The sequence below is a fragment of the Ahaetulla prasina genome, chromosome 6 (assembly GCF_028640845.1).
Source record: "Ahaetulla prasina isolate Xishuangbanna chromosome 6, ASM2864084v1, whole genome shotgun sequence".
NCBI classification, from domain to species: domain Eukaryota; kingdom Metazoa; phylum Chordata; class Lepidosauria; order Squamata; family Colubridae; genus Ahaetulla; species Ahaetulla prasina.
In genome coordinates this window covers 93,958,437-93,982,759 of record NC_080544.1, presented here as the reverse complement: position 1 = coordinate 93,982,759, position 24,323 = coordinate 93,958,437, and the positions used below count along the sequence as shown (strand labels likewise).

The following is a 24,323-nucleotide window of genomic DNA, read 5'->3' as shown; positions in this document are numbered from 1 at the left end:
TACAGTTGCAACTCTATCAAAATGCTCTTTTTTCCCAGGGTTTTCTTCTATCTTTCTACCTTCTTTCTATGGACCTGCTTACTTCCACCTTCAGAATGACATCTCCTAATCATCCAACGGAAGGTGGCTCAGGGGCTAAGACAGCTGAATTGTCGATTGAAAGGTTGGCAGTTCGGCGGTTTGAATCCCTAGTGCTGCCGTGTAACAGGGTGAGCTCCCGTTACTAGTCCCAGCTTCTGCCAACCTAGCAGTTTCGAAAGCACGTAAAAATGCAAGTAGAAAAAATAGGGACCACCTTTGGTGGGAAGGTAACAGTGTTCCGTGCTCCTTTGGCATTGAATCATACCGGCCACCTGACCACAGAGACGTCTTCGGACAGCGCTGGCTCTTCGGCTTTGAAACGGAGATGAGCACCGCCCCCTAGAGTCGGGAATTACTAGCACGTATGTGCGAGGGGAACCTTTACCTTTACCGTTACCTTTAACCATCCAACTCCTTATGAACGTTTCTGCCCAGCTTTTTTTTTTAACCTATGAAATACCCTTATCCAAAAGATTCTAAGTGGTATATAAAGACAAAATAAGATTTTTTTAAAAAAAAAACATAATTCTACATTCCAAAATTAAATTAAGTGCCCAAGGTACTTGACTTCTCTCAAATCAGCTCCAGGGTAAAGGCTTCTTAAATACAAGATTGCTTTATATAGTGCATTTCATCCACTAGGAACATAGCTGTCATTTGTAGTCAGACACTATACTGATAATCTGACACACAGCTGCCTGAGCAGATGGGCTGTTTTCAATGGAAATTTAATATACCACTCTGAGCCTCCAGCTAAGGATCAGAGTACTGTTCCCTTTGATTCATTTTGCTTGGTTCATTGAATTCCCTCTGGCCTTGGAGCTATGCTTCCTCTACCATACATTCTGAATCATTTTTCCTGCATTCTCCTTTACTGCTACGCTACAGCAGTTCTGTATGGAAGCTCCAGAGAAAAGTGGTAGCCCGAGTTATAAAACTACTTTTAATGAAACCGAGAAGAACAGATGAATGGGACGATGGGAGTTAAGCAATCTTCTGGAACAGGAGGGGGGAAAAAAATATCATACGACTTGAGCAGGTCTCTGCAGAGAAGCAGAGGCCTTAAAGAAACTGAAGTCAGGTGGCCCTGAAATGGAGTGAGGATAATTATCGCTGTAATTAAAATTGCCTGAGTCCATTTGTACCTAGGCAGGAAATTAAATTTTGTTTTGGGGAAAGGATGGGCAGCAGTTGCCGAAGATAGCAAGGGAATGAGCTCAGTCTCATTCAGTCTTGGTGGAAGTGAATACAGCTGGATTGCAGTGAGAGGCACGGATAAACGAGATGTGGCTTTCTTCAAAACTGGGGACATCCTGAAAATTGTAAGCTTGGTTTAATATACAGAATAGACTCGGTGAGTGTTAAGCTTAACTTCTGGTTGCTTTCCTTCCTTCACTATTGACTGTATTCTCTTTCTTTCCTTACCCACTTGGACAGAGTGTCGAATTCGTTTCATTACGGCGTCATCACTTGACGTATCGTGACTTTTTTCCCCTTCACTAAACCAGGCGTGGGCAGCGTGTGACGCATCCAGGCCACGAGTTTGACAACCCTGCTCTTGGACTTCCCCATTATTCTTCAGATAAGTTAGATTGTTATTAACCCAACAAGGTGCTAGAACACGGGTGTCAAATTCACTGGTATTCCGTTGCTGTCACATGACATCACAACATTTTTTCCCCTTCACGGAACTGGGGTGGGTGTGGCCTGTGCATGACGCATCCGGCCCGTTGGCCACCAGTTTAACCCCTCTGTAGCTAGAATGTTCTGCTTCACAGAGTAAAGGGGGCCTCTATCTACAAGCACTATAAGATAAATGCTATAAGATTTATCTATAAGATTTATCTATAAGATTTATCTATAAGAAAATCTATAAGATATTCTAGATCCTGCCCATAAAGAAATCCAAAGGGTCCCTGTCTTGAAGCAAGCAATAACAAGTAGAATCATCTAACCATAGATTTCTCCACTATCATAAATGTATAGCATGGCTGTGCGATTTTCTTTGCAACAGGATGGAAATGTCTAGCCATTGAGTTCTTCCAGTACATTTTATAAGCTTCTCAAGAAAGTTTAGAACCCTTTGTTATCTTCAGGGTATCACATCCAGCCATTAATCAGGTCCAACTTTATAAAGTTTCCGAGGCCGAAGGTCAGCCAGGTTTGTTTGCTGTTTCATGTTGACCTCAGATTGAGTTATATTTTCTCCAAAGGAATGCTGAAACCTAGTTTTATAAAGCAGCAGTACATTTGCTAGAGATACCCCACCTTTTAGCAGAACTTTAATATTTCAGAATCGTGGTAGGTTGGTGGGAAGCAGAATTATGATAGTTCCAGTGTAGGGGTGTCAAATTGGCGGCCCATGGGCCAGATGGGTCATGCACAGGCCACACCCACCCTGGCTCCGCAAAGGCAAAAAAATTGGGATACGTCACAATATGTCAAGTGACACAATCGAGTTTGACACCTGTGTTCTAGTGCAGGGGTCCCCAACTTTTCAGACCTCAGGGACCACTAAATTCATAATTTTAAATCCCGCGGACTACTAATACGATCTGCCTAATGACTGGCTGGGTGGGTGTGGCTAGGTGGTCATGTGACTGGGTGGGCGTGGCCAAATTGATATCTCTCACATTGAGGGGCACTTCAACATCCTCTATTTGCACCTCCCCTCCCAGCCACTCCTCGCCTCCCCACCCGGGCTCCTTATGGCCCCAACAGGAAGCAGTTTTTGGAGCTAAGCAGCCACCATGAAAAAGAGTTGGCAAAATAGCTGGCTCAGTTCAAATTGGATCTGACCGAGAAAGAGAGTCAGTAGAAGCACCTCACTGAGGACTACGAGCATAGGCTTTGCAAACAAAGGAAAGACAGTGCAAGGGAGTGCAAGGCCAGGTACAGGCGCCTGGAGCCTCAGCGGGCTGAGATGGTCAGTCAGTTCCAGGCCATGATGCAGTCCCACTGGAACAAGGCCCTCCAGCTCTTTGCCACCAGTGGCACTTCCCTCCAGCCTTTGCCCAAGCCCTGCATCAGGAGCCTGAAACAAACCCCAAGTCAGAATTTCTGCCCCCGAAGAGGGAGATTCTCTGCAGCAACATAAACATTCATTGCACATATCTGTCTCAGGGTCGTAGTTTGAGGACCCCTGATTTAGTGCATTATAAAAAATGCAAATAATTTTTCTGTGGACCACCAAAATTTTCTCGCAGATCACCAGTGGTCCAAGGACCACAAGTTGGTGACCGCTGTTCTAGTGTATCTTGGTTAGATCAAGCAGAAACTCCATTTTAGAAAGTGTAAATCAAGATGAATGTATGTGTGTGTGCGTGAGAGAGAGAGAGACAGAAAAAGAGAGAGAGATTTGTTGTATCTTTTCAACTAAAGCAAAAAACACTGGAATCAGACAGAGATTTTATCTGCTACTTTATTGACAATTAAGTCTGCAAGAATTATAACATCAACAGTCAGGCCTAGGTAATTGAGCAATAATATAATATAATATCACAAGCACGCTTAATCATTCAGTCCTGACAATAATAACTCAATATATTTCAGGTTCATTGATAAGAAGCTTGGCACAGTGGAAAGAAAGAGGAGGGGAGAAAAGTTGGTGGTTAGAAGTATTATTTTTCTAAAAAGTATTCTGGAGGCAGATGCTTGACTGAAAGAAAATAAAAAACACCTTTTATTTATTATTTTTCTTTAAGAAATATTGTAGGGATTAAAAAAGCTTACAGCTGGAGGTTTGTTTTGTGTTTTTCATCATTACTGGAGCTGGAATAAGAGGGCAGAAATGTAAATAAAATGAAAAGAAAGGAGAAATAATAAGAATCCTGTGGCTATCAGTTGAACCTCAGCCTGAACAGCTTTAAGATGGGTAGGCTTCTACTCCCCAAATTCTTCAGCCACTAACCCCTAGGCCCTAGAGGTTAGCAGGTTTATAAGTGCAGAAAACCAGAGCATGCTAAATTCTATTCTAAACAAGAGAAGATGAAAAATAAATAGGACACAGGCTTAAAAAAATTATATGCTTATTAAAGATTTACAAGTAGTTAATACAATGTTTAGCTTGTCGATCGAAAGGTCAGCAGTTTAGTGGTTCAAATCCCTAGTGCCACGTAACAGAGTGAGCTCCCGTTACTTGTCCCAGCTTCTGCCAACCTAGCAGTTCGAAAGCATGTAAAAAATGTAAGTAAAAAAATAGGGACCATCTTTGATGGGAAGGTAACAGCCTTCCGTGCACCTTTGGTGTTTAGTCATGCCGGCCACATGACCATAGAGACGTCTTCGGACAGCGCTGGCTCTTCGGCTTTGAAATGGAGATGAGCACTGCCCCCTAAAGTTGGGAACTCTAGCACATATGTGCGAGGGGAACCTTTACCTTTACCTTTTTAATACGGTGTTACTTTGAATGGCCCTGAATATAACCCCTAGAAAAGATAATGGCTTCATCCAGAGGTGGGCTGTTACCGGTTCAGACCGGTTTGGGAGAACCGGTAGTTCCGATCACTGGCTGGGCCCACCCACCCACTCCGGCACTATCACAATCTATATACCTCACTCGCTGGCTCGCTCACCCCACCCCATGCAGCCCAGCTGATTTCCACGCCTCGCCTGCTCTACTCACCGCGGCTGCCAGAAAAGGTGTGCTGGAAGCCGCATGCATGAAATTGCCGGGTGTTTGAAGCCGTGCACAAGTGCGGAAGCCACACACGCACACTCACATTTTTGGTTCTGCACTTGGTGAACCGGTTGTTAAATTATCTGAAAGCCCACCTCCGGCTTCATCATGTTAATTTTGGATTGCAAAAACTCTAAACCAAACCTCCTTTCCTGTAGAAATGTTGGTGATTTACTCAGTGGCAATTGTATTCCTCACATTTGTTTTGAAGCTGGGAAGAAATCTCTTTTCTTTCCCTTCCTCATCTCGCAAAGCTCCTCTGATTTAAAGGAGAAACAAATAGAAGTTTTTTTTAAAAAAATTTGCTAGAAAAAAAGATAAATTTCTCTACAACAGCTATGGACTCACACTGGTTGGCCAGAATTCTACTGAAGCAATTGCATTGCAGAATTAAAACATCAGGAGCTATTCGCCATAAAATTATACCATCTATAAACCCAATCTTCTCCAAAATACCTTTCTTGGTCTGGTTTCCTGCAGATGGGTTGACCACATAGTCCATTATAACAAGCCACCCTAACCATTTGGCATGGCTTTATGTGAGTGCTTGAGAGAACTGGAGACGGTTTAACCCAGGGGTCTCCAACCTTGGGAACTTTAAGCCTGGTGGACTTCAACTCCCAGAATTGAAGTCCAGCAAGCTTAAAGTTGCCAAGGTTGGAGACCCCTGGTCTAACCTGTTTCCACACATACAGCAGAATATCCAGCTATGTAGCTGCGTAGCATGTGAAACCATTTCCAATGATGCTGTCTCAATATTATTTCTTGCATGATATCCGGCTGGAGGCCTCAGTGTGACTTGCCCATGGAGAATTCTGCAAGTCTTAAATGGCCGTCTTGTAGTTTCCACCCTCAGCTACCAGCATTTAATCGTGGACTCCTTGATGCTAAACTTGGTTGCTTTCTTACAAACTTTTTATTACCCAACTAGGTAATATCTTCATCACTGAAGAATGAAACGTCTGCAGAAAAGCAACCAAAAGAGCAGTGGGTTTCACATTATGTTACTATCGGTTCATGCACACGCATGCCTAGTTTGAGGGCATGCCTGCCTTCCGCGAATGCGCCCAGCCTCAAAATTATGCCTAAATAGGATAGCATAGAGCCGGCCACCCTTGATTTCCGCTACAGGTTCGGGCAAATCGTTCCGAACCGGCTGAATACCACCTTTGAACCAAACTCAGAGAGCACCAAGGATTCCAAAGTTTAATCATGAGCTGCAAATATTCTCTTCCATTGGTAAAACATGTAATCATAGGCTTGACTATCATTCAGTGGTAATGGGTGACGCTCTTCCCTTTTTCACGTTCCTCCTCCACCATCACATATATTTTGCTATCAGATGGAGTAGCAACAGAAGAGGCATTAATCCTCCAAGCCCTTATCAAAGAACATGACATTCCCCCTGTGTGACTCTTTGTTTCTGATTAACAAGAGCCATCTAATCTTTTCATTCTGCCTGCTTTTGGAGCTATTACTATATAGCTGGAGGAGATAGGTTTTTTTTTTCCTGAAGCTTCACGTTTTACAAGTGTTCTTCATCCAAAAAAAAAAAAAGGATTATTCATAGCAGACAAAGGCAAATATAGGAGCAATGTTGGTTGTTATGGGGGAGAGCGCTGGAAATTGCACCAATAGGAAGATTTTAAAAAAAACAAACGGTGCTGCCTTCCGCATCTTCCTTAGTGCCCAGAAATTATTTCTGCTGAAAAGATTCTGATATTGCACTTTGCATAACTGATGGTAGAGTTAGGGCAGGGGTCTGCAAACTTGGCTCTTTTCAGACTTGTGGCCTTTAATTCCCAGAGTCAGGAATTAACTCTGAGACCCCTGAGTTAGGGGGTTCATAAAGTGAAGCAATAATTCTAAAATGCTGGTTGAAGTCTTGCATTTGCAGGTAAGATTACAGGTACAGTCAATCCTTGACTTACAACGGTTTGTTTAGTGACCATTCAAAGTTATAACAGCCCTGGAAAAAGTGACTGATGACCATTTTTCACAATTATGTCCTTTGTAACATCCCCATGAGCATGTGATCAAAATCGAGATGCTTGGCAACTGATCCATGTTTATGACTGTTGCTGTGTTTCAAGGTCATGTGATCTCCTTTTGCGACCTTCTGATAAGCAAAGTCAATGAGGATTCACTTAACAACATTGCTACTTTAACAACTGCAGTGATTCACTTAACAACTATGGCAAGAAAGGTCATAAAAGCTCACTTAACAAATGTCTCACTTAACAACAGAAACATTGGGATACATTATGGTCATAAGTCAAGGACTACCTGTAGTCCATAATTAATGTCTGCCCTGTTTAGTGACAAGTCAAAGTTCTAACAGTGCTGATAAAGTAACTTTATGACCAAATTCCCTACTTACGATTTTTGCAGTGTTCCTGTCATCATATGATCAAGATTCAAGGTGCATTGTAACTGATGGGTATTCATAACCACTGCAGGATCCCACAGCAGAGTCAATGGAGATAAAATCACAAGTCACAGTCCGCTGATGTCTTGTTTAACAACTGCAGGTGGGTCACTTAATGACCACAGCAGAAATGGGGTTGTAAGCCTGTCATGGCCACATGAAATTTCACTTAATGGCTATGTTGCTTAGTGATAGATGTGCTGATGTGATCATTGAGGAAGGACTAGCAACATTGAATTCAGTGATATTTAATTTTGATTCAACTGGTATAGGGCAGTGGTGGGTTTCAATTTTTTTCACTACCGGTTCTGTGGGTGTGGCTTGGTGGGCGTGGCATGGCTTGGTGGGTGTGGCTTGGTGGGCATGGCAGGGGAAAGATACTGTAAAATCTCCATTCCCATCCCACTCCAGGGGAAGGATACTGTAAAATCTCCATTCCCTCCCCAATCCAGGGGAAGGTTACTGCAAAATCCCCATTTCCTCCTGATCAGCTGGGACTCGGGAGGCAAAGAATAGATGGGGGCAGGGCCAGTCAGAATTTTTACTACCGGTTCTCCGAACTACTCAAAATTTCCGCTACCGGTTCTCCAGAACTGGTCAGAACCTGCTGAAACCCACCTCTGGTAAAGGGGCTGGATTGCAACACTCCACATAACCTACAAAAGATTTCCCCAGCCTGTTACCTTATTGTAAACGCACAAGTATCAAGCCAAAATATTGAAACCATTTTCAAATTATTGAACTAGGGCAGGGTTGTCAAGGCCCGGGGGATGCATCTGGCCCATGAAGTGCTTAGATTTGGCCTGCAGGACCACCTTGGAAACAGCGAAGGATTTTTTTCTCACAAATGTTCTTTTTCCATTCTACCTCATCGTTACCACATGCTTCAAACCAGGGTTGAAATCTAAAAATTTTCCCGACCAGTTCTTGGTTGGACTGAGCTGGGAATGGTTCCTCTCCATCCAAACTTGTACAGCCTTCAAGCTTTGGGAAAGAACCTCAACAACCTCCACTTGTCTAGGCCAGCGGTCTGCAAACTTGGCTCTTTGTGAAATGAAGCTCAGGAGGTCCGTGGGCGGCCCTCACAAGCCCTGTTTTCACTGGCAGAAGGTTGCAGGAGGATGTTGGAGCTGAAAACAAAGCTCAGGAGCCTGTTTTCACTGGCAGAGCGCCCGGGCCACCACAGGTACCCCCGACACGAGTGCCGTCGAGCTCGCCATGCCCCATCTGGGCACGCCCCACCCCCACCCCCACGAGGTCAAACACAACACTGATGCGGCCTTCAATGAAATCAAGTTTGACACCCTGAACTAGGGTAATGCACTCATATGTTGTCATATTGTTGTCTGAATATTTATCTGGAAATTTAGCTATTACACGTCTGTCAGGGCTTTATCCAAAATCCAATGGATTCAAATGATCAATGTACCAAGAGTAATTTTGACTAATTTGACATGCTGGCTAATTAACAGCAATCAGCTCTGAACCAACAAAGTGTCAGAATTTGGTTTGCTGCTTTGTTTCTGTGCAAATGTATTAACTGGCTACAAGTGACAGCTGTGTCAGGAAGACTAAAACTATTTAGAGAGTCGCAAGGGGACTTCAGTGTTTGTACACCTGCCTGAGCATGACATCAGCCAAATTTCTGAATTCTGTTTTTTTCTGAAAGTGAGAAAAGCAATTGTACATTTATTGGTTTAGAAAAAGGCTACGATAAAGTATATGGGTTTACATTACAGAAAGTTCTGCAAAAACGTTTGAAGCAGGGGTGAAATGCTCCCGGTTTTTATGAGGTTTTTTTTTTAGGCATAGCAATTTAAAGTTAAGGAAGTTTTAAAGTTAAGGAAGATTTAAATTTAGCTGCTTTTATCTAAAAATATAAATAAAATAAAATTCATGCAGCTTTCTGAGATTTGGTGTGTTTCTGTAGTGTTTCACTCTAACTACACAAACACACAAAATCTTACAAAGCTGTATGTGGCATTTTGTGTGTGTGTGCGTGTGAGTCAGTTGTGTTGTGTTGTGTGTGTGTAAAGTGTGAAAGCTAGTTTTTGGTACCACTTATTGGTTTGTGTACTTTATTATTTTTATTATTTATTGTTATTGGCCACGTCCACCCAGTCACTTGACCACCAAGCCATGCCCACGAATTAAGCCACGCCCACAGAACCAGTAGGGAAAATTTTTAGATTTCAACTCTGGTTTGAAGCATGTGGTAACAATGAGGTAGAATGGAAAAAGAACATTAGTGAGAAAAAATGGGTTTTTTCACAAACACAACAGTTCAACACTGAGCAAGACATTAAGATGAACATCTGTAGCATCCCCCTCTTGGTTGTACTGTTGCTAAAGGGACTTTAGTTGGGAATGTGAACAAGGTCTCTAACATCTGAGATGTGGTGCCAAAAACAAAATGTTTTATGAAGATTTCCCAAACCAAGTACCAATTTGTCAGTCTTATTTTTTGAGCAGTACTGGGGATTCGTCGGAAACACCTGTCAAACCCACCATAGCTATTTTATACAATAAATGTGGCAAATCTTTTGCACTGCTTTTTCCTTTCCCATTAGTAATAAACTGACTACGAGCCACACAGTTTATGGATTGTGATTTTAGTAGTTAGACCAGAGGTGGGTTTCCGCAGGTTCTGACCTGTTCTGGAGAACCTGTAGTGGAAATTTTGAGCAGTTCGGAGAACTGGTAAATACCACCTCTGACTGGCCCCACCCCCATCTATTCTCTGCCTCCCAAGTCCCAGATAATAGGGAGGAAATGGGGATTTTGCAGTAACCTTCCCCTGGAGTGGGGTGGGAATTGAGATTTTACAGTATCCTTCCCCTGCCATGCCCACCAAGCCATGCCCACCAAGCTATGCCACGCCCACCAAGCCACATCCACAGAACTGGTAGTAAAAAATTTTGAAACCCACCACTGAGTTAGATCATGTATTATCGAGATGGACCGGATTTTATCATAGATTTTTATCTGTTCTTGATTTTATTCTATAATTTTTCATTGTATATTGACTGTTTTTATTTGTTCTGCTCTATTATGACTGTAATAAATTCTGATACCAAGTTAAATCTTTGGGTCATGCAGCTCAGTATTATCTCAAACACTTTATCCAACTTTCAACTTGCTGGGCCACGAAACCTGGAAGCTGTAGTCTTACCATGTTCCCCAAGATGGGATGTGATGGTCTATGGACTGGTTGGTAGCTACATACCAAATATTGCCCAAGGAATCTTTCCCAACCTGCTTTTGGAAGTGAACTGGGGTTCAGGCTGAAGTTCAACTGATAGCCACAGGACTGTTATTATTTCTCCTTTCTTTTCCTTTTATTTACAAAAATACGTTTAGCATTGTATCACTCTTCACATTTGGAATCGTTTCCCATTACTGTTGTGAAGGGTATCTACCCATACTTGAAACAGTAGAAAACTACACCTGCTTGACATTTTCTGCCCCAATGTTTGGTCCTTAGCCTGCCTCTGTTGTTTCTCTTCCCTCTCAATTTCTGGCACCTGTTTTTCTGCAAAGAAATCTGGGTGTCACATATGTTGAAGCTGCCTGGTGTTGGAATTATCTAGAACAGGGGTATCAAACTCAAGGCCCAAGGGCCAGATCCAGCCTTTGGGGTCCTTAGATCTGGCCTGCAGGGTTGCCCTGGAAACAGCGAAAGACTGGCCCGTGGTGCCTCTGCCAATGAAAGGGGGTTGTAGAAGGTTGCAGGAGGCAGTCCCAGCTGAAAACGGAGCTCGGGAGAGCTGCATGTAGCCATCCCGAGCTCTGTTTTTGCTGGCAGAGAGTTGCAGGAAACTCTTGCAGTCGAAAATGGAGCTTGGGAGCCCGTTTTCACTACCAGAGAGCTCAGACAACCACAGGTGCCCCTGACAACCACAGGTGCCCCTGACATCAAGCTGGCCACGTCTACCCTGGCCACGCCCACCCTGGCCTCTGATGTGGCCCTGAATGAAATCGAGTTTGACACCCCTGAACTAGAACAACTAAAGAGATCTTAAGATTGCTTATTCATAGGTTGGAGATGACATGAAGGCAAAGGTCAGAAGACATTTCAGAAAATAAGCCTTGCCCAAGCAGGTTTGTTCAATGACTGTGTTCACATGGAAAAAGTTTGAAATTACAGGGTTTTAACTATATGTTAATAAATCAAACACCAGATCAGCTATTATTTTGGCCTTTCTCCCAACAAAAACGGTAAGGTGAATATGGCTATGCTATATTTATCCCATCACTTAATTGCCTTTGATTTCTAAAGCAACACTTAACAGGTTCAATTTTTGCTACGGACACTGAGAATTGGTTATTTTAGTGGCTCAGTGGGTAGTGGGAACCCAGCCACTTGTGATGGATGTTACATAGCAGTTGTGTGGCTTTTTTTCTTCTTTTTAGTTTTTAAGGTTTAGTGTGAAGTATGGGTCTGTTTGTGCACTGATCAGAATGTCATTGCTTCCATCTTCTAGTTACATTGGGGTTTTCTTCGTATATGGTGCGTTTGTTATTTAAGCCTGTAACAAACGCCCATTGAGATTTTGAAACTAATAGCATTTCCCTTGGAGAGAAAGGCTGCTAATTGATTGACAGTCCAAGATACAAAGTACTCTCTGAAGCATGAAGATCAAAATCTACTCTTATTTGACCAGGTTATGTTTCTCCTCCCCCCTCCCCCCCCACCTACTCTTGTCCTGTTGCCATGAAATGTATGATAAAATGGAATATGTTTCCTTGGTAATGAAGCAATTCACTAAGGGTTAACTCGGTTGGCTTAATCATGGTTTGGTTTGCTATTTGCAAACTGAATACACTAACACATTTTTTGTTTAATTTCTCAGATTTGAAAAAAAACACACCACCTTATTTATGGGAGACGGTGGCAGGCCTGATGCTTATGTTCTCATTCACATTGTTGTGTGATTCAAAACATGGTCATTGGGAAGAAAAATCATTTGATGGGATGACTCAGCAGATTGTTAACAATACAACTGTTCCCTTATCCGGGATTCTATTGAGCATTTTGGTATTCCAGCTGCTGTGGCCAACAAGGCTTTGGAACTAAAACAAGACTGGCTTGAGGTTTCAGAGGATGTGAAGACATAAAAAGATTGGGTTGTTTTTTTTTCAAATGAAAGGAAAGTAATTGGAGGTTGGGAACTGTTACTTGTCAAAAATAAAGGAATAAGCACTTTCATTGGCAGGGGAGGGAAACTTTGTGGCTTTCCTGATAGCAATAGCATTTAGATTTATATGCTACCTCATAGTGCTTTACAGCTCTCTCTGAGTAGTTTACAGAGTAATCCTATTGCCCCCAACAATCTGGGTCCTCTTTTTACCAACCTCAGAAGGATGGAAGGCTGAGTCAACCTTGAGCCAGTGAGAATCAAACTGCTGGCAGTCGTCAGAATTAGCCTGCAATACTGCATTCTAACCACTACGCCACCAGGGTTCGTGTAGCTGATGTTGCTGAACTGTAAGTCCCAGCAAGGTCTAACATTATATTTGCACTTCATCAATATCTGGAAAGTTATAGATGCCATAGTCTGTACAATCAAATGAAAAAATTGCCCAGGCAGCCTGTTGATTTTCTTTTTAACTTGGAAAAAAAATTAACTATAGAGTGGAGATAAATTGCAATGTACTCAGAGGAACAATGGAGAAGAAATGTTTGTTGCCTGTTTTTCCAGGCAAAACTGCATCCCCAAGGAAAATATCAAAAAAACCCCCACACTTAAATAGCACAAAGAGATACACACATCCTTTAACTGTTCCAAACCAATTGGCTACATTGCTGCTTGGTATTGGTGACTTAACATTTTAAGATGGGTTCATTGGTCAACAACATCCCTTTCAGCAACGGTGGATTTCACATTTATGCTACTACCGGTTTGCTGCACGTGTGCACGCTCACTTTGTGCATGCTTGAGCCCGGTTCGCGCGCATGCCTGCCTTCCACCCATGTGCCTGGCCTTCCGTGCATGTGCTTTGCTCATGCACGTGCCTTCCACACATGAGCCCAGCCTCAAAAATGTGTCTAAATTGGATGGCCGAGGTGGGGAGGCGGGGGGGGGCAGGCCCACTTGTGATTTCCGCTACCGGTTCACGTGAACCAGTCCAAACCCGGCTGAATACCATCTCTGCCTTTCAGGTTATTGTTTTGGTGAATATGTCAGGAATGATTTTCCTTTTTTAAACGTATCTTTTATACTAAAATCTTTTACACCTTCTGGGTGCGCTTCAAGGTTTTGGTAACTATCTTCAAAGCGCTCCATGGCATAGGGCCGGGTTACTTATGGGACCGTCTGCTGCCACCGATTGCCTCTCACCGTCCCATGCACTCTCACAGGGAAGGACTCCTCAGGGTGCCGTCGGCCAGGCACCCAGGGAAAGGCCCTTTTCTGTGGGGGCTCCCACCCTCTGGAACGAACTTCCCCCAGGATTTCACCAACTCCCGGACCTTCGAACCTTTCGCCACGAGCTTAAGACACATCTGTTTATTTGCGCAGGACTGGACTAGAATTTTAAATTTTGAATTTGGTTTTAATTGGGGTTTTATTATTTTTATTGCTATTTTAAATATTCGGCCTTATTTAATAAGTTTTTTAATGGATGTTTTATTCTGTATCTATATGTATGTTTTTTATCAGGCTGTAACCGCCCTGAGTCCCTTGGGAGATAGGGCGGTATAAAAATGCGAATAAATAAATAAATAAATAAATATGTCTGCAAACAGTCCTTGAAGTATAACCATAACTGAACCCAAAATTTCCACTGCACAACCAGACAGTTAATTGGAGTTTTGCTCCATTTTATGATCTTTCTTGCCACGGCTGTTAAGTTGCTAAGTAACACGGTTGTAAAGTGAATCTGGCTTCCCCATTGATTTTGCAGGTCAGAAGATCGCAAAAGGGGATCACACTGCAACCATCATAAAATATGAACCAGTTGCCAAACCTTTGGATTTTGAACACGTGACCACAGGAAGGCTGCAATGCCATAAGGGTGCAAAATGGTCATAAGTCACATTCTCCAAATGTATGGATTTTTGTTTTCCCGTAGCCCAATGCAATTTGTGCTCATTCAGACTTGGGGAATTGATTTGGATGAAAAAAGACTGTGTACATCTCCTTCAGTGCATAAAAGATTTACAGTCTAATGTGTACAGATTAACAGAGTTGGAAGGGGTCTTGTAGGTCATGTAGTCCAACCCCCCCACTCAAGCAGAAGACCCTACACCGTTTCTGATCTCTTCTTGAAAGCCTCCAGTGATGAAGCTCCCACAACTTCCAAAGGCAACTTCTGTTCCATTGGTTGATTGTTCTCACTGTCAGAGAATTTCTCCTTATTTCTTTCCTTGATCAGTTTCCATCCATTATCCCTTGTCTGGCCTTCAGGTGCCTTGGAAAATAGCTTGACCCCCTCCTCTCTGCGGCAGCCCCTCAAATATTGGAACACTGTTACCATGTCTCCCCTGATCCTTCTCTTCACTAAACTAGACATGCCCAGTTCCTGTGGCCGTTCTTCACATGTTTTAGTCTCCATTCCCCTAATCATCTTGGTTGCTCTTCTCTACACTTTTTCTAGAGTCTCAACATCTTTTTTATAGTGTGGTGACCAAAACTGAATGCAGTATTCTAGGTGTGGTCTTACTAAGGCTTTATAGAGTGGTGTTAGTACCTCACTTGATCTTGATTATATTCCTCTGTTAATGCAATTTAGGATTGTGTTGGCTTTATTGGTTGCCGCTGCATACTGCTGGCTCATATTTAACTGTACTCAACATAATTCATGATTTTAATGATTATATTCTTTATAATCATTATATTATAAAAATGAGCTAAGTACATTTTTAATCTAAAAGTTCTAGATCTCATGGAAACACAAAATGGAAAATACATTCTTTTTGAGTTAGGGGTGAAAACAGCCCCACTTGAATTTCCCAACAGAGGAAAATTCATAACATCTGTAGTGGACAGTGGAAATTTGAAAAAAAAAGGACTTTGTTTCATCTCAGGGGTACACGAATAGCTGATCCATTTTGACTACTACTTATCACCCAAACTACAAAAATGTTTGGCACAATGATGCTTTTTAATTAATTTTTCTTTTTAAAAAATGCAATGGGTGTTCTATAAGTAGAAGAAAGCCAGGAAAAGAGCAAACAATTAACCAAAAAAAAAAAAAGATAAACAGGATCAAGACTTATAAAAACAGTTGAATTTGATGAAATGATCCTCAGGTAGCAATAATATATTCTTTACAGATGATCATCACTCGTGAAAAATCCATGCTGAATTTGAATGTGCCTTCTAGCCATTGTTGGGTCTGGTCCATGTTTAAAAGTAAGGAAACAAAAGAGAGAATAAGGATTAAAACCAGGGCTGGGCTGCTGGGGGTTCTCAGGGGTTCAGGAGAACCTCTAGCTAACATTCTGTGCAGTTTGGAGAACCCCCAAATCCCACTCCTGGCTGGGCCCACTCACCTTGCCCCACCCCTCCCAGGAGTCCCCACCCTGCCGTTTTCGCCCTTCCAGAGGCTTGAGGAAAGCCTCCAGAGCCCGGGGAGGGCAAAAACGCCCCCCCACTGTGGTGTAGGAGGCTGACTAGGCCACACCCACCATGGCCACGGCCACCCAGCAGTTGGGCAGAGAACCCCTTGTTAAAATTTTTGAAGCCCACTCCTGATTAAAACTGCCAATCAACAATGGAAATGGTGGTACCAGAAAGAGTAGGTAGATAGGTCACCTGGTCCCAAATGAGAAGTATTACATTTTTTTAAAAAAAATACACCAATAAATCTTCCAGAAATCTCTGTTACCTTTTGTCTCCTTTTGGAGCCATTTTGGGGCAAAATGACTCACCCTATTTGACACATGACTTCCAGCATCTGTTTCAGTCTGGTTTTGTAACAAATGCTGGGAAGCTAATGGCAGATGACACAATCTGAAAAATTAGGTCTCTGTGTGTATTCATTCTTTCAGAAACTCTTTGGTCCCTTCTTCTAGTTGTGACAGTAATCTGTTTACATCTGAGCACTCATCCAGGATGATACAGAATGTGGCCCTCAGCAGCAGCCTATAACTTCAGTTAATTAAAAAGTTTCCCTCTAAAATTGACATAATTTGTCAAGTTGGGATGTTGCTTCTGGACAGGTCATTAGTTTTCCAGTCTGCTGAGCTGCCACAATATTGTGAGTTGGGCCAACAACGTAGCTTCATTCTCTAGCACACCTGAATGTAAAACACAACCATTAGAATGTTTTTAATTAAACAGTAATAAGCTTCTCTGAGTCTTTATGTCTCAGCCTGAACTCACAACCTGCCAGTCCATATGCAGCTCTTTTTAAGGACCTTACCTTTATTTCTATCAAGTGTTTATTTCCATAAATGTAGCACAATTGCTTGAAGACAACAGAAATGGTTCTGGGGCTACATTATTCCCTATAGTCATTTAAACAAAAGTAATCAATTTATTTTTGTCAGCTCCTAGACCTGACTTTAAGTGAAGTTTGATAAACAGCTAATGTTTTATAGTTTTGGAAAATGGACAATCAGCCATTGTTTTTTCTTCTTTCTCCACCCCATAGAGAATGTTGTGGGTACAACCCAGAGGTGGTATTCAGCAGGTTCTGACCAGTTCTGGAGAACCGGTAGTGGAAATTTTGAGTAGTTTGGAGAACCGGTAAATACCACCTCTGACTGGCTCTGCCCCCATTTATTCCCTGCCTCCCAAGTCCCAGCTAATGAGGAGGAAATGGGGATTTTGCAGTAACCTTCCCCTGGAGGGGGTTGGGAATGGAGATTTTACAGTATTCTTTCCCTGTCATGCCCACCAAGCCATGCCCACCAAGCCATGTCATGCTCACCAAGCCACTCCCACAGAACCAGTAGTAAAAAATTTTGAATCCCTCCACTGGTACAACCTGACAGCATCAGAATAAAAGAAGACCAAATAAGATGATTAAAGGCCTGGAGACTAAAACATATGAAGAACAGTTGCAGGATTTGGGTTTGGCTAGTCTAGAGCAGGGGTCTCCAACCTTGGTCCCTTTAAGACTTGTGGACTTCAACTCCCAGAGTCCCTCAGCCAAGTCTTAAAGGGACCAAGGTTGGAGACCCCTGCTCTAGAGAAAAGAAGCACTAAGGGTGACATAATAGCAGTATTCCAGTATTTGAGAGGTTGCCACAAAAGAGGGAGATCAACTTATTAACCAAAGCACCTGTAGGCATGACAAGAAACAATGGATGAAAACTACTGGTAATCAAGGAGAGAAGCAATCTGGAACTAAGGAGAAATTTCCTGACAGTTAGAACAATTAATCTGTGGAACAACTTGCCTCCAGAAGTTGTGAATGCTCCAACTCTGGAGGTTTCTAAGAAGAGACTGGATAATTATTTGTCTGAAACGGTATAAGGCAGTGATGGCTAACATTTTCTGGACCAAGTGCCCAAAATGCACGCCCGAACCTCCAAAATGCAATGTGCGTGTGGACCCATATGCCCCCTGCCCGCAATGCATGCAAATGCAGCCCCACCCCACTTGCGCCCCGCCCCCACACATGCATGCGCGGCAGAGACCTAAAGACCGTCTGGTTGGCGGGAGGTGTGCAGGAATGCACGGCAGAGGTGAACTGGGGCGACGGCTCGCGTGACCATAGAGAGGGCATTGTGTGCCACCTCTGGCACGCGTGCCATAGGTTCTCCATCACAAGTATAGGGTTTCCTGCTTGACCAGGGGATTGGACTAGAAGATCTCCAAAGTCCCTTCCAGCTCTATTCTGACTGACTGACTGACTGACTGACTGACTGACTGACTGAGGTACATGCAAAGGAGACCTAAGGATATTTTTGAGCTATAAAAGTTCTGGAGTAGGAAAAGATTCCCAGAGCAAGAATAGAAATATTCTTAGCTCCCTGCAGAAAACATTTGAAACCTGTTATTTCTGTCAAAGGAAGTGTGACAAAGTACTGGTTGAAAGGGTATCCATATTTCCACACCTGTTGTGCTCAATTTTTTTCTTATTTTGAGTCTGCAGACTGAACACAAATAGTAAGTATGCTTTCAAATTTGCCAAAAGATATTCTATTTATGATTTTTGTGTGTCAGCTTCATTGAATGTATTTACTGAAATGTACAATTTAGCCAGTGGGGCCTAAAGTATAGTGCACTCAAACATACGTATATACCTCTTTGCAATATTTGCCTAATGTACATATTAGCCTCTAGCGTAATGCATTTTGTTATATTTTAGGCATATATATATAGTATTATCACACATACACACAAACAATACCATCTCTACATCTGCCTGGTCCCTGTTACCTCATCAGTAGGTTTTTGGGGGTTTTTTTGCAAAAAAAAAAGTGATTTATAGCCAACTTGTGTGTCATAATCCTTCAAAGCAGAATTTAATCAAAAGTCCCCATTTTCCTTTGGTGTGTCATACTTCATGTTATTTAACACTCCTGGTGCTTCAGCCTACATCAAACATTTGAGAAGGAGAGATGTCAAAAGGGTTTTCATAGTGGTAGAGGAAGCATACAAGCCTCTGCACTTACTTCTATGATCTCTCAAACCCTCACTGTTCTAGTGTGATTTCAAAAAGGTCATCTAATTGTAAATTTATGAGCAAGACATTATCAATCTTTATAGCCCTGGATGAACCGATCCATTATATGTAATACTAAAAGGGGAAAAAATAATACTTCTGTACAGGAAGTTCTTGACATATTTATTTATTTATTTATTTATTTATTTCGATTTTTATACCGCCCTTCTCCCGGAGGACTCAGGGCGGTGTACAGCCAAGTAAAAATTCAATATATAAACATTAAAAAGAGGCTAAAAAGAAATATTATAATGTGGCCGAAATTTTAAAACCATTTAAAATCTTAAAACATAAATACCCCAATAAAATTTCAATCCAGTCCCGCTTGAATAAATAGGTGCGTTTTCAGCTCACGCCGAAAGGTCCGAAGATCAGGCAATTGACGTAAACCGGGGAAGTTCATTCCAGGCGTAGGAGCTCCAACAGAAGGCCCTTCCTGGGGCCGCCAGCCGACATTGCTTGGCGGACGGCACCCTGAGAAGGCCCTCTCTGTGTGGCGTCTGGTCGGTGGGAGGCACAAGGTAACAGCAGGCGGTCCCGTAAGTACCCGGGTCCTAAGCCATGGAGCGCTTTAAAGGTGGTAACCAAAATCTTGAAGCGCACCCGAAAGACCACAGGAAGCCAGTGCAAGCTGCGCAGGATTGGTGTTACATGGGAGCAACGAGTTGCCCCCACTATTACCTGCGCAGCTGCATTCTGGACTAGTTGCAGCCTCCGGGTGCACTTCAAGGGCAGCCCCATGTAGAGAGCATTGCAATAGTCCAAGCGGGAAGTGACAAGGGCATGAGTGACCGTGCATAAGGCATCCCGATCAAGAAAGGGGCGCAACTGGTGCACCAAGCGCACTTGGTGGAAGGCCCTCTTGGAGACGGCCGCCAAATGATCGTCAAACGACAGTCGCCCATCCAAGAGGACACCCAAGTTGCGCACCCTCTCCGTTGGGGCCAATAACTCGCCCCCCACAGCCAGCTGCGGCTGCAGCTGACTGTACCGGGGTGCCGGCATCCACAGCCACTCCGTCTTGGAGGGATTGAGCTTGAGTCTGTTTCTCCCCATCCAGACCCGTACAGTTTCCAGACACCGGGACAGCACTTCGACAGCTTCATTGGGGTGGTTCGGGGTGGAAAAGTACAGCTGAGTATCATCAGCGTACAGATGATAACTCACCCCGAAACCACTGATGACCTCACCCAGCGGCTTCATGTAGATGTTGAACAGGAGGGGCGAGAGAATCGACCCCTGAGGCACCCCACAAGGTGCCTCGCGGCCGACCTCTGCCCCCCTGTCAACACCGTCTGCGACCGGTCGGAGAGATAGGAGGAGAACCACCGATAAACGGTGCCTCCCACTCCCAACCCCTCCAACCGGTGCAGCAAGATACCATGGTCGATGGTATCGAAAGCCGCTGAGAGATCTAATAGGACCAGGGCAGAGTAACAACCCCTATCCCTGGCCCTCCAGAGGTCATCCACCAACGCGACCAAAGCTGTCTCCGTACTGTGACCGGCCCGGAAGCCGGACTGGAACGGGTCTAGATAGACAGCTTCATCCAGGTACCGGGGAAGCTGCCATGCAACCACACTCTCTACAACCTTCGCCACAAAGCGAAGGTTGGAGACAGGACGATAATTTCCCAAGATAGCTGGGTCCAGGGAAGGCTTCTTGAGGAGGGGTCTCACCACTGCCTCTTTCAAAGCAGCGGGGAAAACCCCTTCCATCAATGAAGCATTTATAATTCCCCGGAGCCAGCCTCGTGTCACTTCCTGAGTAGCCAGCACTAGTCAGGAAGGACACGGGTCCAGTAAACTAGTACATATGTACTAGTCACTTAGCGACTGTTCGAAGTTACGATGGATATGGGTAAGCATGGCCAGAGCTACTTACAGCCTGGTTTTGAAGTTATGACTGCTATCCCACCCCCACCCCGTGATCACATGTTCTCATTTTGGGCACTTGGCAACCAGCCCATATTTATGGCCAATAGCAGCATGTTGTGGTGACATATTTTCAGTATTTTTTGCTGGGAATTGGCATTTATTTCATGCCCATTGACTAAAATGGTTTTGTCTGATGATTGACAGGTAGGACATTGTGGTAGATAATTTTATGTACTATGCTTAGGTCAGGCTGAAGATGGTGTAGTTCTAAGTTGTCTAAATTGGAGTCTGGTGGCATAAGGTATTTTATTGAGAGCAGAGGAGTAGAGGACTCTTCTCATGAAATATCTCTGGACTCTCTCAATTGTATTTATGTCCAATATGCAGTGTGCGTTCCAGACAAATGAGCTGTATTCAAGAATTGGTCTAGCAAACGTTTTGTATGTTCTAGTTAGTAGTACACTATTACCAGAGAAGAAGATACGCAAGATTAGGTTAACAACTCTTAGTGCCTTTTTGGCAATGTTGTTACAGTGGGCTCTGGCGCTTAGATCTTTAGAAATGAGTATTCCAAGGTCCTTGACTCTAGCTAGGATCGAACTCACAGCCTCCTGATTGTGAGGCCAGAGCTTCAACTCTAGGCCACCGCACCACTCCAGCACTATCCCTGTAGTCATGTGATCAAAATCTGGATCCTTGGCAACCAGCCTGTTTTTATGACAGTTGCAGTGTCCTACAGTTACGCGATCACAATTTGTGACCTTCCTAGCTAGCTTTCCTCAAGCAAACTCTGTGTTTGTGGGGAGAGGGAGCTGGATTCGCTTAATGACAATGCGATTCACTTAACAGTTAGGGTGATCGCTTAATAATTGTGGCATAAAAAAGGCCATGAAATCATGCACTGCTCACTTAACAACTGCCACGGTTGGCAACAGACATTCCATCTCCGATTGTGGTCATACATCAGGGAGTACCTGTAGGTCAAGGCAGTGGTGGGATTCAAATAATTTAACAACTGGTTCTCTGTCCTAATGACCAGCTGGGTAGGCATGGCTCAGTGGTCTTGTGACCATTGGGCATGGCCAATTCAACGTAACTCACGTCGATGGGCGCTTCGCCTTAGCTGTTACAATGTAATAAGGGTTAACCAGAGAGGCAGTTTCTGTAAGCAGGGCAATAAAGATGAGACTAGAAACAACACCAGAATGTTTCCTTCCTGCCTTCCTTACAGGATTAGCCCCGTAAAGTGGAAAAAAACCAAAATAAGATTTCTTCCATCAACCGGTTCTCCAAACTACTTAGAAAGTAAACAACCGGTTCTCCCGAATAGGTGCGAACTGGCTGAATCCCACCACTGGGTCAGGGGTGTCAAACTCGATTTCACTGAGGGCTGCATCAGGGTTGTGTTTGACCTTAGGGTGGGGGTGTGACCAGGGTAGGCATGGCCAGCTTTACATCAGTCATCGAGGCTCTGTTTTCAACCACAATTTGACTTCCCTGGGCTCTGTTTTCACTGGCAGAGGCACCGCATGCCAGTCCTTCACTGTTTCCAGGGTGGGCCCACAGGGCAGTTCTAAGCACTCTGTGGTCCAGATCTGGCCTACAAGCCTTGAGTTTGACACCCTGGCAGATATTGTGGGCTTCTCCATATTATTAAATTAAAGTGCTGTCTATTCACCTTGAGTTGGAAGAAAGTAATACTGGCATAAAATGCGCTTTTCCAGTTGCTGATCCCTATCTTGCCTCTGTTCTCAGTTGCTGCCAACTTGCCTGACCTCCAAGTAATAGGTGCCAGAGCTAATAGATCTAAGACTCATTGAGGCTGGGTTTGAGGCTCATGGGCACACGAAAGGGCAATCCTTCCAGTCCTTATGTCTAGTCCTTGACTCAAGGAAAAAGATGCCAGTATAAATTAAGCTGCCCCAATGGCAATAGCACTTAGACTTATATACTGATTCACAGTGCTTTATATCATTTTTTAAAAGTGGTTCGCAGAGTCAGAATATCAGCCCAAACAATTTGACTCATTTTACCAACCTCGGAAAGAATGGAAGGCTGAGTCAACCTTGAGCCTATCAGGATCGAACTCCTGGCAGTGGGCAGAGTTTGCCTGCAATACTGCATTCTAACCACTGCGCCACCAGGGCTCCTGAGCTGTTTTACAGGTAGTCTTTGATTTACGACCACAACTGAACCAAAAAATTTCTATTGCTCGGCAAGAGAGTTGTTAAGTGAGTTTTGCTCCCGTTTTACGACCTTTCTTGCCACAGTTGTTAAGTGAATCACTGCAGTTAATAACTTAGTGAGAGTTATGTGAATCTGGCTTCTCCACTGACTTTTCCCATTAGAAATTCATAAAAGGGGATTGCAAATGTCACACATACATGCCAGCTGCCAAGTATCCGAGTGTTGATCATGTGACTATGGGAATGCTGCAATGGTCATAAGCGTGAAAAATGACTCCGTTTTTTTCAATGCCATTGTAACTTTGAATGGTCACTAAAGGAATGGTTCTAAATCAGGGATGAAATCCAGCAGGTTCTGACAGGTTCTGGAAAACCGGTAGCGGAAATTTTAAGTAGTTTGGAGCAGGGTCTCCAACCTTGGCAACTTTAAGCCTGGAGGACTTCAACTCCCAGAATTCTCCAGCCAGCTTTGCTGGGAGTTGAAGTCCTCCAGGCTTAAAGTTGCCAAGGTTGGAGACCCCTGGTTTGGAGAACCGGCATATGCCACCTCTGGCTGGCCCCAGAGTGGGGTGAGAATGGGGATTTTGCAATATCCTTCCCTCTGGAGTGGGGAGGGAATGGAGACTTTGCAGTATCCTTCCCCTGCCATGCCCACCAAGCCACGCCCACCAAGCCACACCACGCCCACCAAGCCATGCCCACGGGACCGTTAGTAAAAAAAATTGAATTTTACCACTGTTCTAAGTCAAAGGCTACCTATATAAGGCTGGACAATGGTGCCATATTTATAGTTTTGATGTGGGAATGTTAAAAAAAAAAGATGACTTTGTTTCCCCTACAACTAAGTGTGAGTTGCTAGGTAAAAACCCCAGTCCTACACTTTGAGTAAAACTTCTCCAACAGATCCTATTATATAGAATATCATCACCAACAAAATAAATCAATTCTCCTTTTTCCTCTAATGAAATTTAACAGTCACAATGACCTATGAAAGGTTCTTATGAGTACAGTTTGATTGCTTTTTTTAAAAATGCATAGAACATAACGTCCAAACCTTTCTGGACATTATTCCGAAAAGACCTTTCAGAGTTCTGGTTTCTTCCTAATCTTGATGCCAAAGCACCACACAAATGATAACAAAAGCAGATTTCTGCTTGCTAAACTATCCTACTGGCTCCAAATTAAAATAAGACGTTTGGTCCAATGAAGAAGCTGATTTAGCAAATTGCAAAATCTAATTATGTAATTGTGTTTGGAACCTCCCCTACACGGCGACTGGGCATTTCAAATAGCTAGTTGATTTCATTTTTTAAAAAAAGGACTTTACAAAAGTCAGTGTTGTAAAATGCGGACCCAAATCGTTGAGGCCAATGAGCTGGATGACTGAGAATCTCTACAGACCAATAGGGCAGATACTACAAGAGATGGAGATCCCTTAAGTAGCCAGGCCC

At 43.5% G+C, this 24,323-nt stretch overlaps 1 long non-coding RNA gene across 1 annotated transcript; it reads left to right on the top strand.

Moving 5' to 3' along the window:
* The first annotated feature begins 1,327 nt into the window (after positions 1 to 1,327).
* On the top strand, positions 1,328 to 14,213 carry LOC131200583 (uncharacterized). Its single transcript, XR_009155659.1, has 3 exons — positions 1,328 to 1,435; positions 7,151 to 7,290; positions 14,094 to 14,213. It is a non-coding gene; the product is annotated as an uncharacterized LOC131200583 (long non-coding RNA).
* Positions 14,214 to 24,323: the final 10,110 nt, after the last annotated feature.